The sequence below is a fragment of the Erythrolamprus reginae genome, chromosome 2, assembly GCF_031021105.1.
Source record: "Erythrolamprus reginae isolate rEryReg1 chromosome 2, rEryReg1.hap1, whole genome shotgun sequence".
In the NCBI taxonomy this organism is placed as follows: Eukaryota; Metazoa; Chordata; class Lepidosauria; order Squamata; family Dipsadidae; genus Erythrolamprus; species Erythrolamprus reginae.
Window position 1 is genome coordinate 261,730,291 of NC_091951.1, and position 14,624 is coordinate 261,744,914.

The following is a 14,624-nucleotide window of genomic DNA, read 5'->3' on the forward strand; positions in this document are numbered from 1 at the left end:
TTTTGAGGAGTTTACGAAAGGCAAGGAGGGTAGGGGCAGTTCTAATCTCTGGGGGGAGCTGGTTCCAGAGAGTCGGGGCCGCCACAGAGAAGGCTCTTCCCCTGGGGCCTGCCAACCGACATTGTTTAGTTGACGGGACCCGGAGAAGGCCGACTCTGTGGGACCTAATCGGTCGCTGGGATTCGTGCAGCAGAAGGCGGTCTCGGAGATATTCTGGTCTGATGCCATGAAGGGCTTTATAGGTCATAACTAACACTTTTAATTGTGACCGGAAATTGATCGGCAACCAATGCAGACTGTGGAGTGTTGGTGTAACATGGGCATACCTTGGGAACATTATACATGTGTAAGTTGTACCTTAGAGATCAGAATCCATTTGCTTCATAGAGGCAGGGGAACCAACCTCAATTCTTGAATCCTGAACCTAAGTATACTTCTACTTACTGCAGCTCAGTATTCATTTACAGTATTCATTCATTTCATCCTTTAACACTCACTCATTGAGAGACCATTCTAACTTATAATAATGGCAGTTATGACTGGTACTCATGCTAATGTGGGTCACATGATCACAATCCAGTTTCTTAGAATCTGGCTCACAATTATGACCTATACTATGGTCACATGATCACCATTTGTGATTTTTCTCAGCTTCCTACAAGCAAAGTCAATGGGGAAGCCAGCAGGACGTCACAAGGGGCAACCACACGCCATGCTTACTTCATGAAATCACCTGTGCTGATTTGCTTAATGGTTACATGACATCACACCACTCATATGGTCACATGACATCACACCGGTATTGGGTTCCTACCAGTACAGGCCATTCTATAGCATGGTAGTGAAAGTGGAGCTGCATGGGCGGCTCCATGTAACCGATGCAGGCAAGTGCGGATGAGATTTGGCTTCTGCACATGTGCAGGAAGCTAAATCTCATGCAAGGACACTCACATTGGTAAGTTTTTGCTGATTTCCACCGAAAATCGCCAAAATCTCATGCACTCTCTAGGAATTTCCTGGGAGGAAACAGGGCCGGAAAAGGCAGGAAGAAACCTCCATAGGGTCTCTCTAGGAATCTCCTGGGAGGAAACAGGGCCTCCACCCTCATCGCATGCATTATTTGCTTTTACATTGATTCCTATGGGAAAAATTGCTTCTCCTTACAAACCTTTCTACTTAAGAACCTGGTCATGGAACAAATTAAGTTCCTAAGTAGAGGTACCCCTGTATTTTGCTAAAACCCTTCAAAAATTATGGAGGGGGTGGGGAAACCTTTTTGATTATAATCTTTCAAAAATAAACGAAACGTAAACACATAAATAAGAAACAGAAGTACAGTGATACCTCATCTTACAAACTTAATTGGTTCTGGGATGAGGTTATTAAGGTGAAAGGTTTGTAAGATGAAACAATGTTTCCCATAGGAATCAATGGAAAAGTGATTAATGCGTGCAAGCCCAAAATTCACCCCTTTTGCCAGCCGAAGCGCCCATTTTTGCGCTGCTGGAATTTCCTTGTGGTTCCCCTCCATGGGAAACCCCACCTCCGGACTTCTGTGTTTTTGCGATGCTGCAGGGAAATCCCAGCATCATACAAACTTTTTGAGATACAAACCCGGGGTTTAAGATTTTTTTGCCTCTCTTACAAACTATTTTCACCTTAGAAACCCACTGCCGCCACTGGGATGCCCCGCCTCCGGACTTCCATTGCCAGCAAAGCACTCATTTAAACGGGCACTTCGCCGGCAATGGAAGTCCGAAGGTGGGGCTTCCCAGCGAAGGGAGCATCAGTGAAATTGCAGCATCACAAAAACACTGAAGTCCTCGAAACCCCACCCCTGGACCTCTGTGTTTTTGCGATGCTGCGATTTCACTGAGGCTCCCCTCGCTGGGAAACCCCACCTCCAAACTTCCATTGCCAGCAAAGTGCCCATTTAAATGAGTGCTTTGCTGGCAACGGAAGTCCGGAGGCGGGGCATCCCAGCGGCAGTGGTGGGTTTGTAAGGTGAAAATAGTTTGTAAGAAGAGGCAAAAAAATCTTAAACCCCGGGTTTGTATCTTGAAAAGTTTGTATGATGAGTCGTTTGTAAGATGAGGTATCACTGTATGTCTACAAAATGCATTGAACCGCAAGCAGTGAGGATCACAGGTAAAGACAGGACAAAGATGACCAAGAGAATCAGAACTATTCCTTCTGAAAGTGAACAGTACCAAGCACAAAAGCCAGTGACTGATATGGTAATTCCAGGGCTCTCCAAGAACTTAAACTAGGGCTTTCAGCAAAATGGTGACATACAAATTGCGACTATTGAGCTGAGTAAAGAAAACTCTTTCTCAAAATGCATGACGCTTGGCCAAAGATTTCGGTGTTGAATGTAGTTATTCACAAGCAAGAAAAGGCGGGGCAGTGAAAAGTGGGGGAAAAGGGGCCTGCAGACTGGCACCATGAACGGTTTTGTATAATCTGTTTAGGAAAGCCTTTGAACTTATCACAGAGCCAGATCCAAACCCTCAACATCTACCAACAACTGGGCACCATGCCTGGGGCCCACTCTCTTTAATGTGCTTTATCAAATAAGACCCACCAATGTGGCTGTTGAGAGTCATTGACATTAGAGTTGACAGTTGTTTGTACTATGAACGAAGGAATCAAGAGTTTATTTATTAGTCATGCAAAGGGAATGCAAAAATATAGGCTATTACTCCCTCCCCCCTTTAAAATCTAATGACATTTAGTTACAAACACCTGTATGATCCAGCAGAATGACGTTTTCCCATAGGTGAAAACGGTGAGTGGTTTGTCTGGCTCACAAACAGACACCCACTGTTTGCTTTGAACGGACTGCATCATCTTCAAATTATAGTGAGAATGCAACCCGCCAGCCCACAGTTGCTATAAGGTTGCTTAGAAAGATCTATACATTTAAATTTCAAAATTATTTATTTTTCATGAGTTTATAGCAGGGGTGTCAAACTCGCATCGCCACGTCATCATCGTCATGTGACATATCAGGACTTCCACCCCCTTCATTAAACCAGGTGTGAGAGTGGCCAGTGCATGATGCATCCAGTTCATGGGCCAGGAGTTTGACAGGCCTGGTTTAAAGCAACATAGATAGCCTTCCAACTCATTTTTTCCTCCATGACAACTATTCCATGGCATTTGTTAAAGTGAGAAATATTTATTTATTCATTCATTCTTTTGTTTGCTTGTTTGTTTTGTCAAGTACATATTGGTGGTAAACAGAGATATTATATTTATATTTATATTTATATTTATATTTATATTTATATTTATATTTATATTTATATTTATATTTATATTTATATTTATATTTATATTTATATTTATATTTATATTTATATTTATATTTATATTTATATTTATATTTATATTTATATTTATATTTATATTTATATTTATTTATTTTTATATTTATAATTAGATTTGTATGCCGCCCCTCTCCGAAGACTTGGAGCGGCTCACAACAACAAAACAGTACAAATCCAATAATTAAAGCTCTTAATATAAAAAACAATCATACATCTCATACAAACCATACATAAAACGAAAATGGCCCAGGGGAATCAATTTCCCATGCCTGATGACAGAGATGGGTTTTAAGGACTTTACGAAAGGCAAGGAGAGTGGGGGTAATCCTAATCTCTGGGGGGAGTTGATTCCAGAGGGTAGGGGCTGCCACAGAGAAGGCTCTATATACATGATACTAGTAAAAGAGAAGCATTAGGACAGGAGAGAGAAGGCACTCTGGTGCACTTATGCATGCCCCTTACTGACCTCTTAGGAATTGGGAGAGGTCAACAGTGGATAGTCCAAGGGAAAGGTTTTGGGGGTTAGGTGATGATACCACCGAGTTTGGTAGTGAGTTCCAGGCATCAACTACTCAGTTACTAAAGTCGTATTTCCTGCAGTCAAGTTTACTTTAAGTTTGTATCTGTTGTGTGCTCTTGTGTTGTTGTGGCTGAAACTGAAGTAGTCGTTGACAGGAAGGACATTGTAGCAGGAAGGACGTTGTAGCAGATGTTGTAGTTATGCTTAAGTCGTATTTAAGGCAACGTAGTTCTAAGCTTTCTAAACCTAGGATTGTAAATCTAGTTGCGTAGGGTATTCTGTTGCGAGTGGAGCAGTGGAGGGCTCTTCTAGTAAAGTATCTCTGGATGTTTTCTAGATGTTTATGTCCGAAATGCGGTGTGGGTTCCAGACAGACAACCCACACCGTACCTAGTTAGGAATAAGCCTAACTACTTTTAAAAGTATAATTTTCTATTCCTGCTCCATTCATTTGGGTTTTTTAAAACCATAAAATATATCCGAGGAGCTGCCAACGGCGGCTATAGAAGAAGCTGATGTTTTGTCCCTGGATAGCAAGATCACTGGCCTAATATAATGGTGATACATCAAAGGTTTAAAGAGCTGGGTTTTTTTCACTGACATCATTTTGTTTCCAGTATGCATGATTATCATTATGCTGCCTCAACTGGCATGAGACCAAGGGGAGAGTTATTGGATTGCCCCCCCTCCCAAAAAAATCACTCGAGGAGGATTTATATGGCATATTACATGAAGAATGCAGGATGTTGAAAATAAATAGTAATGTGCACAATGGCTTTTTGCTTTCTACATTTGAAGTTTGAAGAACTGTGTTTATAGAGTTTGAAACAGGTGTTCTGGCTATTCTGCAAATGGTTCCAAATCAAAACAATCCTATTCCAAACTTGAAACACCTGATACAGATTCAAAGCAGAAGTTTCAACCCAGAATGGCCTAAGTATTGGGGAGGTATAGGCAGCCCCATTTCAAATCCAAATCAACTCTTCAAACTCAAAGGGGATGTTTTGAATTCAATGTGTTTTGTTTTATTTTTATATATTTATTAACTTTTTTATGCCACCCATATAAGGTGTTACAATCCTCCATGTTGGATTCTTCTTTGAATCCAAAGATTTTCTTTCCAACCGCTGCTGATCTGCTATTAAATTACAGCTGGATGTAAACTGGTATTGCTATCGAAACAGGTGATTCAGAAATTAAGGAGCATGTCACCCCATGACAATCATTAAGAGTTGTACTACATGATTCTTGACAAATGCATATTTTCTTTTATGTACACTGAGAGCATATGCACCAAGACAAATTCCTTGTGTGTCCAATCACACTTGGCCAATAAAGAATTCTATCTTCTATCTATCTATAGACTTTATCTATTTGTTCTCTACTAACTGAACATTGGAAATAAGGGAAATTGATATACAAAGTGTTGTGGTTGGCTCAAGGCCAACTCCTCTGGCCACTGATTTTGCCTCAGAGGAGCCGGGTCCCTCAGATCAAAGAAGACCTGTCAAGCTTAATGAGGAGTCAGACAGTGAAGGAGAAGGGGATGTAGAAATGGCTGAAGAGGCAGAGAGGCCAGCAGAAACTGTAAGATCTCCAGTCAGAGTCTCATCTGAGTCAGATGAGGGAGGGATGATGAATGATCCCATCCTAAATGTCTAGGTCAGGAGAATGCTGAGACACCAGGGGTAGCTGCGCAGACACAGAAATAGATTTTAAGTTGCAGCTGTCAGGAATCAAAGACGCTGCCACAAAGTTAAAAAGGGAAGGATGTGCAACAGGTGGTGTGGGAATTTATCGTTCAGATTTGGAGAGAGAGACATTGATGCATTGCGTTTTCATTTTGGACACCTTTGCAAACTCTGACACTCAAGCACAGTGAGTAATTGGCTGATGTAAGCCAGAAAGACTTCTGTTGCTGGGGTGAGTGATTAACTCTGACCCTTGGACTGATAAACCAGCATTTCTCTTGCAGTCGCTGAGGCTTGCAGCCGTTTGTACATAAAGAAACCTTTTGCCTTTTTTCAAGCTTGTGTGTGTGTGTGTGTGTGTGTGTGTGTTTGTATAATTGCCTCGTTTGGTGGCCCGTTGGCCAGGCAGTACACAAAGTAATGCTGCTAAACATTTATCTTGCATTATTTCCAGCAATCTCTGCAAGAAGTGTACCAAAACAATCTACATGTAACCCACTTATTGAAGTAGCGGTCTATTATTGGAAGTGCCACATTGGGAAAATAGATCTTAAAAACTACTGTCCCCCCCAAATATCTTTATAGATCTCAAGAAGCATTTTATGGAAAAGAAACAACAGAAATGGTTAAATTATCAAGAGTTGTTAAGATAGAGTATGGAAAATGTAAGATAAAATCAAAACCAAAAGATTTCAGGGGGACTTAATTTTCCTATGTACAATTAAGAAAAAAAATTAATGAAGATAGTAGTACAGTGTTGGCGAACCTTTTCGGCATGGACTGCCAAAATGGTGGCTTGCGTGCACGGGCATGTGCCAGAAACCAGGAGACCAGCAGCCTGGTGTGAATGCATGTGCTGGGAAGATGATCTTCCGGTTTCTGGCATGCACATCGGACATCTGGTCTTTCGGTTTTTGTGTGCATGCATGCACGAAGACTGGCTGGCCGGTGCACACTGGAAACTGGCAGATCACCTTCCCTGTGTGCTCATGCACCCCGGGTGGCTGCTCTTCTGGTTTCCGGCACGCCCACGCATGTGAAGACCAGCTGGCCGGCACATCTGAACCCGGAATAGCAAGGGGCAATGGCTCGTAAGCCCGGAGAGCTAGCTCTGTGTGCCACTTCCAGCACATGTGCCATAGGTTCACCATCATGGTAATAGTACATCTGAAATTAAGCAGCAGAAGATAAAATGTGAACAATGTATAAATGAGAAACATGTAGTGGTTAAAATGTATCAATTTTATTAAAATCTGAAACAAAAGAAGAACAAATGAAAGACTATATGGGCTAAGAATTTTGGACATAATACATATTGATGACACTACAAACTTCCATTATGTTACAACTTAAAAGAGAATTTTTCTAAGATGATGTACCATTGGCATAAAACTCCAGAAAAATAATCTATAAAGTATTTAAATGTACTTCAATTAGAAAAAGGCCCCAGAAGACTGGAATCACTTCCAGATAATATGGGCAACATAAATAAAATTTATGTTGGAAATGGGATGAGTTATTTTATCATGCCCAGCATACTTGTAAAAAAGCCAGAAAATGTTGGATTCAAATTCACAAAAAAGATCCAACCATTTTTTATAAAAATGTTCAACTTATTACCGGTATTTACAACTTAAAATTTGCACTGCTTTTATTAAGTTGAAAGCCTCTTTAATAAAAATTATTTTAAAACTCCCAACTATAAAACAGAATTGTCAAAAATACATCTTTTCCATTCTCTCTCTTCCCCTCCCTCCCCCCCTCTCTCATAGATATACACAGTGATTCTTCAGCAGCTGCAAACCCTTGGGTAGCTATAAAATTGAACCAAGCTTTGAAGAACAGAATAGAGTGGTATATGATGCACAGCTTCCACTTAGTCATTTATGTTTCTTTCAAATAGAAAGATGAGGTGTAATCTGTGCATGTGTATCCCTGTATGTAATCTACATTTTGAACATTTCATTCATTCATTCATTCATTCATTTTTATCCATCCATCTACCTACCCACCCACCTACCCACCCATCATATTTTAAAGTGCTGATCTCCTTCAAAGGAAGAACTCTTCTGATGCCTTCTGCTGTAGTCTAATCCACTTCATTGACAATGAATGTAAATCTAGAGTTGGCAGGGTTGGCTTATATGAAACCACTCTCTAATGGTGTGCTAACTTTTCATCCTAGTAACCCCATACATTTCCCATCTATGAAAATGCACGGTTTTCCAATTTCCTACATTTTCACTTTTTAAATGCGCAACACTGTAAGAGAGGAATAAATGGCTTGCAGAATCACGCAGTAGATAACCACATGGTACATCCGAAGGAAATATTGTGGGCAGATTAAATTAAACAGTACAAGGCTGTTATGGCTCGGCACAGAAGTTTTTTAAAACTTTGCTGCTCTGAGCACGAAGAGGAGAGCAGTTATCTTAGTATACTACACCGTCCCTCTTCAATTGATGGAGCTCTGTTAACAAGTTTGGTTTAAGGCTACAATCAATCTACTCTAGAGAGCTACTGTGGCCAATGGATTCTATGGAGGTCAAAAATGCATCTGAAACAGATGTAGGAGTTTTCCCTTCTTCCCTCCTCCCCCTGCCAAAGCATTTCTAAAGACCCGTTTCTAATTTAAATGGATAACAGGATCTCAGTTTAACCACTGTAACATGCAATACTGCATTGTTTGGCTTTGATCCAAGAGTCAGGGGGAAAACCCCCCGAAGAATGAATTAATCCATGCTACCCAAACGTATCAGATCCAATGCACATAACAATGTATTGTTATGCTCATTAGACACACTGAATTAAATTCCTTCTTATCTTTATTAAAACGCCACATGACTTAGTTTCGAATCAATCCCATAATCAGTAGGTTAAAGGCAGTCATTAAAAGAAAGCCAGATAACAGATCAAATTTTGACCACAGCCACTGCCAACAACTGAACAGGATCACCCAAGCAGAGGCATTTTTATCACCATGTATGTTTGATTTAAGAATTGGATGCTAGTATTTCACACTGTGGCAACTGGCACATTTCATCATGATTCTTAAAATCTGCAATTTGTGGGTATATGTGTACATGTATAAGAGAAAGCCTGCGAGGATGGGGTGTGTTTGGCTTATGATAAGGCCATCCTCAAATCAGGTAAGGTCCTAGAATTTATTTATTTATTTATATTTATTTATTTGTTTGTTTTGTCAAGTACATATTGGTGGTATACAAAGATATAATAATATTTATATACATTATACTAGTAAAAGAGAAACATTAGGACAGGGGACGGAAGGCACTTATGCCTTACTGACCTCTTAGGAATCAGGAGAGGACAACAGTGGATAATCTAAAGGTAAAGTTTTGGGGGTCAGGTGATGATACTACAGAGTCTGGTAGTGAGTTCCAGGCATCAACTACTCAGTTACTAAAGTCGTATTTCCTGCAGTCGAGTTTAGAGCGGTTTACTCTAAGTCTGCATCTGTTGTGTGCTCGTGTGTTGTTGCGGTTGAAGCTGAAGTAGTTGTTGACAGGAAGGACGTTGTAGCAGATGATTTTATGGGCTATGCTTAGGTCATATTTAAGACGACGTAGTTCTAAGCTTTCTAAACCTAGGATTGTAAGTCTAGTTGCGTAGGGTATTCTGTTGCGAGTGGAGGAATGGAGGGCTCTTCTAGTAAAGTATCTCTGGACATTTTCTAGAGTGTTTATGTCTGAAATGTGGTGCATGTTCCAGACAGACAATACTATAAGCTCGGGGTGTAAAACTTGATTTCATTGAGGGTTGCATCGGGGTTGTGTTAGACCTCAGGGGAGGGAGCAGGAGGGGCGTGGTCACTCACATTGTGGGCGCCTGTGACAGCTGGAGTGCTCTGCCAGCGAAAATGGGCTCATAAGCTCTGTTTTTGGCTGCAACGGTCTTCTGCAACACTCTGCCAGCGAAAACAGAGCTCCATTTTTACTGGCAGAGGCACCACAGGTTGGTCCTTTACTGTTTCCAGTGTGTCCCTATGGACTATATCTAAGCACTCCATGGCCCAGGTCTCACAGAGCCTTGAGTTTGACACCCCTGCTCAAAGTAATAAGCTGAAACAGCTGCTAAACCAGATACATCCACAGCTTTTACCTCATCCCAAACACCAAGCCTTGATTAGAACGAAAAATTCAACTTTCTGGAAATAAAATTTCACACCCATCCAGTATAAATCCACGTGCCTGCTCTTCCTACTCCAAAATTCATTATAATTGTTCTCTAAGAAACATATGATCTGCATCTGGAATAGGCTCTAAGTTTTCTTTGAACAAGTAGAATAAACATAATTCAATTCAGGCCATGTTTAGTGTTAAGGGAAAGTGATTTTCTCTTCCCTCTTGAAACAACTAACAATGCCTTAAAGGCCATTTAAAAGATTAGAGGAGAATGTATTTGTTTACTGAGCACCACTCTCATATATATATAAACAGCCAACCTGTCCAATCCCTTTTTCACTGCCTGTTTTTGTTTATTGGTGAATTAACACTTAAGGGTTTAAAGTAGCAAACATATTTTAGGAGAGAAAATGTAAAAAGCAAGAAGCACCATACACATTTTGCGGGGATATTTACTGTGAAAATCAGGTAATCACAATGTGAATTCATAACTGGGGCGAAAGACCAGAAATCAGTACGGCTTTCGACAAAAGGCAGTAACATTATAAAACATATAAAAAGAATTACTAAAAAGTATGGCAATCTATAACTAGGAATCAGAGTACATTTTCATATTGATGCTTTCAAAATTAAATCCATATCCCCCCTTATGGTAACTGCAAATGAATAAAATTTGGCAATCCTACTTGTTATTTGTATGCATCTGTCACTAGCAGCAAAACTTTATTCTCATTCAACTGCTTTGTTTTGTTTTGTTCTGTTCTACTGTACTCTACTCTACTTTCCCTCAAGGGCATCATTAGAAAGAAATGTTAGGATATTATGAAAATTATGAAACTGATTTAATCAGGCAAGATAAACTTCTAAAGAATATTATTACACCTCTCTCTCCATACCAATGAATGGCAAATCTTGCCAATGAAAATACTCTTTGAAAAATGGACAACATATTGGTAAACTTTTTGATTAAAGCATCTCCTGCCATAAATTAGAGTACAGAGGGATAAGCCTTGTTCCCCCCCCCCCCATAAACCAGAGTCAAAGACATGGTGCAAGAGCATTGAATCATTGTCTCTTGTTGGAGCAAGAACTACTTGTCTTTTCTTTCTACATCTTCTTCTTCTACACCCAACAGCTAAGGAAGTAAACTAAGGAACGCCAACCTACAGCAAATGCAACACCATGCAAACATTAGAATAGAATTGGCATATCTTTTAAAAAGCCATATTCTAAAGCTTATTCCTCTTATCATGTAATAGAATAGAATAGAATAGAATAGAATAGAATTTTATTGGCCAAGTGTGATTGGACACACAAGGAATTTGTCTTGGTGCATATGCTCTCAACGTACATAAAATAAAATATACATTTGTCAAGAATCATGTGGTACAACACTTAATGATTGTCATATGGGTCAAATAAGCAATGAAGAAGCAATATTAATAAAAATCTTAGGATATACGCAACAAGTTATAGTCATACAGTCAACATGGGAGGAAATGGGTGATAGGAATGATGAGAAAAACTAGGAGAATAGAAGTGCAGATTTAGTAGAAAGTCTGACAGTGTTGAGGGAATTATTTGTTTAGTAGAGTAATGGCGTTCGGGAAAAAACTGTTCTTGTGTCTAGTTGTCTTGGTGTGCAGTGCTCTGTAGCGACGTTTTGAGGGTAGGACTAATAATGCTCAAGCTACTGAACAGTTAAATTTATCTCATCTATACTATAAGAGAAATCTCAAGGTTTTTTTATGCAGACTTACACCGAACAACAATAGTCAAGGACATAGATTGGATTCAGAAGATGCAGTGTCACCCAAGAACATATGTTTAATATCAAATGGATAATGAAAAAACCAAGCTAGTCTTTAAACATGTTTATTTTTGCTTTCTTGATTGTAGTAAAGTTTTTGACTGTGTAGACTGAGGATAACCAACCTTGGCAACTTTAAGACTTTGGGACTTGAATTCCCAGAATTCTTCAGACAGCCATGTTGGCTGAGAAATTCTGACAGTTGAAGTCCACAAGTCTTAAAGTTGCCAAAGTTATATATCCCTGGTGTAGATCATAACAAATTAAGATCTTCCCTTAAAAGCATGAGTACTAGGCCATTCCTTTTAATTATAGAAGAACGTGTATACCAACAAAAAGCAACAGAGTATAGAACTACTAAACAGTTCAAAATAAGGATTTATTATTGATTCGTAGCTGGATATCTGTGCTTTGCTACAAAACTATGTGATCGAGTTTGATAAATTGACAGTTAAAGCTTGAAAAATTATGTACAATGTGTAACTCCTTAGCACCAGAGTGTGTTAATATAAGGCATATATAATATAATATAAGGCAACTGGCAGTTGGAACAGAGTGCTTTTCAGGTGCAGGGGGAGTAGAATGTCTAAACTCCCAATCTGCAGACTGGATGAGTCACGCGCTGGCCACGCCCACGCCTGATTTAGCAAAGGAGCAGCATCAGAACATGTTAATATAAGGCAAGTTGCAGTTGGAAGAGAGTGCTTTTCAGGTGGGGAGGGGGAGTAGAATGTCTAAACTCCCAGTCCGCAGACTGGATGAGTCGCGCGCTGGTCATGCCCATGCCTGGTTTAGTAAAGGAGCACTATCAGAGCATGTTAATATAAGGCAAGTGGCAGCTGGAATAGAGTTCTTTTCAGGTGGGGAGGGGGAGTTAGCATCAGAATGTGTTAATATAATATTGTATATGAAATACAGTGATCCCCCGATCATTGCGAGGGTTCCGTTCCAGGACCCCAAGCAATTATCGGGTTTTCGCGAAGTAGCGCTGCGGAAGTAAAAACACCATCTGCGCATGCGCAGATGGTGTTTTTACTCATGCAGCGCTAGCGAGGAGCCGAAGATTGGGGTTCCTGTTTTAAAACGTCGCCGCCGGCATGGGCGGCTTGCCAGCACCCCCCCCCCCGAACCCCCAACCCGGGTTTGGGGGGCTGCTAAGAAGCCACCCATGCCGGCGGCGACGTTTTAAAACAGCCGCGCTGCTTTCCAATGAGTCCCGAAGACAAACGTCAAACTTCCGCGTTTGTCTTCGGGACTCATTGGAAAGCCGCGCGGCTGTTTTAAAACGTCGCCGCCGGCATGGGCGGCTTGCCAGCACCCCCCCGAACCCGGGTGAGCAGCGAGCGAACGGCGGGTGGCCGGGCGAAGGGCGGGCGAGCGGCGAAGGGCGGGCGAGCGGGTGCTGGGGAGGGCTTCTCGCCCTGCCGCCAGCAAGAGGGGGAGCGAACGGCGTGGGCAGGCTGCGGACAAGCCGTTCGCTCGGGCCGCTTCCCAGCTGAGTACTCAGCTGGGAAGCGGCCCGAGCGAACGGCGTGGGCGGGAGAAGGGCGCGCGAGCCGCGGGCGCGCGGGCAGGCAGGCTGCGGACAAGCCGTTCGCTCGGGCCGCTTCCCAGCTGAGTACTCAGCTGGGAAGCGGCCCGAGCGAAGCGGCAGCAGCGAGGAGTTTGCGTGGGCGGTGGGGAAACTCCTCGCTACTGCCCGCCAAGAGGGGGAAGACCTAGGGAAGCCGCCCAGCAGCTGATCTGCCCGGCACCATCTACGCATGCGTGCCCATAGAAAAAAAGGGCACGCATGCGCAGATGGTGTTTTGACTTCCGGGTTCAAAAATCGCAAATTAGCCTGTTCGCAATGGTCGGGAACGCAATAACCGGGGGATCACTGTACTAATGATTTGACAGTCATTTTGAAAAATCCTTTCTTAGCAAATACCTAGAAGCCAAGAGAAACATATGTGCCAAGTTTCAAGTTTGTAGACTTTACAGTTCTGGAGATTTCGTGATGAGTGAGTGGTATTCAGCTTATAGATTGATGGATGGATAGATAGATAGATAGATAGATAGATAGATAGATAGATAGATAGATAGATAGATAAATCAGCAATTCCTGATTTATTTTGCTGCTTACCTCATTACATACATGCACATATATTAGTTCTTTTATTTTTGAGTGTCTTCAATTCAGCCTTAATTCTAGGCAACTTAATGGATCTGATGCATATTTTTAGAGGTGGCTTGCAACTGCTTCTTCCTAGGGCTGAGACTGGTACAAAGCCATCCTGCTGGCTTTCCTGCCTAAAGGAAAGCTAGAATTCAAATCTTCCCACTCGTGGTCCAATACCTTAACTGCATGACCAAACTATCTGTCACACTCTTAATTTCTTATTTCTTATTAATAAGCCAGCAATGGTAAAATAATCTTGAAATGAGTCAAACTATTTTAGTTTTGCTATCCAATTTTTGATTTGCCTGGGTATTTTGATATTTAAATATTCATGAAAAGGCAAGAATGGGAAATTACAGATACCATATTTCATTTAATTCAAAGCATTACTGATAAGAACTCTTTCCCTGTTCAAGCAATATAACTTTTTCAAATTGCTGGAAGGATCTGTCTTATCCTTATATTGTACTTTAGTTTCCTGATATACACTTAATAGCAATAGCACTTAGACCAGCAGTTCTCAACCTGTGGGTCGTGACCCTTTTGGGGAACCGAACAACCCTTTCACAGCATCAGAGCATGTTAAGATAAGGCATATATAATATAATACAAAGCAACTGGCAGTTGGAACAGAGTGCTTTTCAGGTGGGGAGGGGGAGTAGAATGTCTAAACTACCAGCCCGCAGACTGGATGACTATATTTCCGATGGTCTTAGGAACTGAGACACCACTCCTCTATCTGTCTCCAGGCGGGTACATCCACATGCAAATAAATTTGCAAAAATAAAAAAAAAATCTTTACCATGAGAACTTCTGAGTATGTGCAGAAGCCAAATTTCTGGCACTGTGCATTCATCGCCATCTTACTTTTGGCTTCTTTTTTTGCAATTAAAACAAAATTGGCACCATGCATGCATGCGCCGCAAAGCACATGCGTGCCCATGAGGGCACACAGTTCAGGAGAA

General features: G+C 41.3%; 1 protein-coding gene across 2 annotated transcripts in view; it reads right to left on the reverse strand.

Moving 5' to 3' along the window:
• The window catches only part of ADAMTSL1 (ADAMTS like 1), a 637,539-nt gene that overhangs the window by 277,298 nt on the left and 345,617 nt on the right, over positions 1 to 14,624 (reverse strand). The gene's annotated exons all lie outside the window — the stretch shown is intronic.